The following is a 4,467-nucleotide window of genomic DNA, read 5'->3' on the forward strand; positions in this document are numbered from 1 at the left end:
GGCTCGCGGCGGTTGGGTCCGCCCACTGCCCCGCGGGGCGCTGACCCACTGCCCTCGGCACCTCCCCCGCTTCTCCTCTGTCTTGGTTCCGCTCCGCACTCCTGGTTGCGGAAGCGTGTCCATGTGACCGGGGAGCCGGCAGAACTGGGCCTGGAGAGTCGTTCGCCCACGCTACGGCACGCCCATCCGCACCTGGGCTGGGGCGAGGGCCGGAGGCCGCCGTGTGACCCTCAAGGTCGAAGGGCTTTTTTTCGCCCGGATTCCGAGCTTTGGGGCCAGATCCTTTTGTGACGGGGTGGTGACCGAGCCCTTTGCTCGGGGATTTCCAACTCAGAAGTGAGAACCAGGGTAGCTAGTTCTTGGCTGCCCTCCCTCGGGGCCCCAAATAAATGGCGTGTGCGTCTGCAATTGCAAAGGATGTTTCGGTACCTCCCCCCACATCCCTGCCTGCCACACACACCCAGACCTATGAACCCTCCCTGGCAGACCAAAATTAAGACTTGCGGGATGTAGCATCTTGGGCAAGTTATTTCCTCTCTCTGAGGATTCTCAACTATTAAACGGAAATAGTTATCAGCTACCTCATGGGGCTCTTTTCACGTATCAATGCTATAACTGAAAAAAATGCCTGATGAAGAGGAAACCCTGAATTTCAAGGTTTACAACTTCATGTTCACTTTATCGACAAGGAATATCCTTGAGATTCCACCATTCTTCCTTTGGAGGGTGGCCAGAAATTCTTTAATTTGTCAGACCATAGAAAATGTGGTCACCAGTGAGTTGGGAGACTGCTCTGGGCCACTGCCAGATGGCAGCTAGAAAGAGGCCCTGGAGTCTGTCTTAGGACAAAGACAGGAGGTTTACCCATGGGAGTTGGGAGGAGGAGGGTGCTCTGTCCTCCTTATCCACCCCGAGAAGTCTCACCTGCCCAGAACTGGCACCTATCTAGAAGGGACTCCTGCCCCTTGGGCTGCCTCTCCTCCAACCCCTTCACCACCACACACCTATTCATCTGGCCCTGTGGGAAGAAGCAGTGGTCAGTAGTCATGATGAGGCCTTCCCCATGAGGTAAACCTGGGGCATTGCCCCTGACCAGAAGGTTTCCATTAGAGCTTAGAAGTAAAAAGAAAGGTCTTATGACTCAGCCACATCAAGCCACAGCACAGAACCCAGGATGCTCACCACCAGCAGGTGGCCCAAGAAGGGATATTCCAGGGCAAGGCTGGCTGGCAGGGCTGTGTGGGAGCTGAGAGGCCTTGAAGCAAAAGGGATGAAAGATTAGACTCACCGCCCTTGGGTAAGAAGCCCAGACTCAGCTGCTGCTTGCATTCTGCCTGCCTCCAGCAGACAGCATTTTCTACTTCCTCCAAGCACAGACTTGAAACAGAGAACTATCTGCTCTGCAGAACTTTTGCTGAGTCTCCTGGTTATTGATCCTTCCGCTAGAATCTCCAAACATCTTATGCAATCTTCTATCATAGCATTTATCACATTGTATTGTAAATGCTTATTTTCATGATTCTTCCCTACCTGGGGCAGTCTAGTAGATTGTTGAACAAATAACTGAATCTTCCCTCCATCTAGCTCTCAGCCTGGCCCTAAAATGTCAGTAAATTATATAACATAAGGTTAACAATAATAGCTACCATTTATGAAGCATCTACCCTCTTCTAAGTGGTGGGCAAGGTGTTTATATTGTCAAGTTTATGCTTCAAAATAACCCTTTAAGGAAGGTATTGTTATCCTCATTTTAAAAGGGATTGGAGGTTCAGAGAGATGAAGTGACAGAAGCAGGATTCAGCTCAGGTGTCTGCCTCTGAAGCCCAAATAAGCATCATGTTAGTCTCTGACTCTAGTCAATAACTGGTCTCCTTCAGATTAACCTAGAATCCCTTCTGAGATGTTGGAAACACCCCAATCTGAGAGCAAAAGGCCTGAGACCATGGCATCACCAACTCTCCATACCCCCAGGACAACAAGGAAATACTCTAACCCCTGACATGAATGACCTAATCCAAATGGATTCTCAAGTAAGGCTGCACACCTCAAACAGATCAGGAACTGGGCTACAGGTGCCTCATTACAGTGTGAACCACCCTTGGCAGTGAGTTTTACACATAATAAGTACCTTGAGTTTATCCAGTGCCTTTGCTGAAGCATTCCAAGTGCTATTAGCTTATTAATCCACCCAGCACCTATGTGAGGCAAAGCTGGCGGTATTCCTGACTTTACAGAGCGTTAGCTCCTTAAGAGCAGGAGCTGTGTGGGCCTGCCACACACAGAGGTTAGAGAAAGAAGCAATGGTGGTATGAGAAACCAAAATCCTTAGAGAAGTAGTTTTAGACAGAGGTGGGGACACAACTCAGGTGCCTAGTTCCCACCCTGGGACTCTAGACTATTTCATCTGGCATCCTTGCATTGCCATTTAGTTGCTGTATAACTTTGAGAAGTTACTTCATCTAGTCTGTTTCTCCATCTGCAAAATGGAAAAGGTAACAGTACGTAGCTCATAAAGTAATTTTAAGCATCCCAGGAGTTTGTGTATATAACTCAAGTAACACCACACTGGACACAGAGTAAGTGTTCAATAAATGTTAGCAATTAATACAATTATTAGAATGCTGCTTGGCACTGTGTAATGAACACATAGCATGAGCTTTGCTGTTATTGGCTCTATAGAGTTTATTTCAAAATTGTAGGCTCTGTTACTGACTATTGGATTTGTGACCTTGGACAGACGACTTAATCTCATGAATGAACTTCTATCCTCATCTGTGAAATGGGATTGCTCTGAAATGAAGATCTTGAAATTGTTTTGTAAACCGTCAAATGCTATACAAACATTAACTGTGGTTTTGTACTATGTACAAGAATCTCAGGTCTGCCCCTTAAATTCCTAACTTCTAAAGTTTCTTCATATGTAATATGGGAATAGTGATCACATCTATCTCAAATAGATGTTGTGAAAAAATTAAATTATTAAAGACAATATATTTCAAGTACCTAGCATGAGTGGGAGGTGGTCGGTACATGGTTACTTCCCTACCCCTTAATTAAGTGTTGCCTTTCAATGTCCTAAGATGAAGGAAACCACAGGGTGTTGTGGGAAATTTATAGGATCAATAGCGCTGGGATTATTCTTGGCTCTGCCACTGTGTGACCTTGGGCAAGTAACTTCACATCTCTGAGCTTCCAGATTCCTTGCCTCTGACAAGGGATAAGACAGACCTACAGCGCAAAGTTTTAGGAAGATAAGACTGACCCAGCATGGACCCTATCTCACAGTAGGCGCCTGCTCAATAAGTGGGAGGCACTCTTATGGAAAGGCCTCAGTTGGAAGCGACGACCAAAATTCCTGAACCTGAAACCAAATGGGGTCATAATCTGAAAAATAAGCAATCCAGGCTCTACAAAAGTCAGCTGAGTTTTGGAGGGTCCCGCCCAGCACTACTTAGCTTGCCTGGACCCTGCCAGTGGACCGGTCAGGAGAAGGCCAGGAGAAGACCCAACCCTCCCAAAGTGATAGCCGGGGAGGAGGAGGCAGGGGGAGGAAGGAATGTACTGATTCACTGCCCCACCCATCCCCTGCCTCTAATCTCTCTTCCGGAATTTTACAGCCTTCTTTCACTGGGGTGGAGGCGTAGGGGGCAGGGCGCCGGTTACCGACGTCTAAAGGAACCCCCACCCCCATTACGTTTCCCCTTGCCAATCGGCTTTTGCGAGAAGCCCATAAGAGTCGTGCACACACCCCGGCAGTTTGTTCTCAGGGGCCTCCCTGGGTTATGTTGGGGGGAGCCCAGCCGAGAAGGAGAGGAGCTGTGAATACCGAGAGAATTCAAGGCTGGCTCCGGGGGTGGGGCCGCGGGCGGAGAGTTCCCTCTCCTCCGGCGGGAATGAACTGGAAAGCTGCAGCTGAATCTCGGCTCGTGCCTGAGTGCACTTGGAAGGCCACGACCTCTTTTTTGATCCTTCCTGCGGCCAATCAGCTATCAGGATCCCATCTCCACCGCCGTCAGGTGTAACTGGATTTCAGCCAGAAATCCAAAAGGGAAACGACTTCAGGTACTGGCAGCGAGGGAGAGGGAAAAGTTAAAAAACATAACTCAACTTCTTTATTTTATTTTACTAAAGATGAGGCAGCCGAGACCCAGAGAGCGCCAGGATCTGCTCAAGGCGATCCTAAGAATCAGCTGCAGGCTCCAAGCCAGGTCTTTAACCTCTGGCGCTGCCCTGCCTGCTGGGTTAGGTTCATAGCATTCTCAGATACCTTGAGAATTAGTTTCCCCGTTTGGCAGTTGGAAAATGTCGAGGAATTTATTAATAACCGAAACAAGAGCTGTTGGAAGTGAAGCAGCAAATCTCTCTACACAACGAAGGGACTAAGAGATAATGATGTTCACAGCTAACATTTATTGGCCACTTCCTATGTGCCAAGCACTGTTCTAAGCACTTAATACGTGTTAACTA

Source organism: Pteropus vampyrus, unplaced genomic scaffold (assembly GCF_000151845.1).
Source record: "Pteropus vampyrus isolate Shadow unplaced genomic scaffold, Pvam_2.0 Scaffold36, whole genome shotgun sequence".
Classification (NCBI taxonomy): Eukaryota; Metazoa; Chordata; class Mammalia; order Chiroptera; family Pteropodidae; genus Pteropus; species Pteropus vampyrus.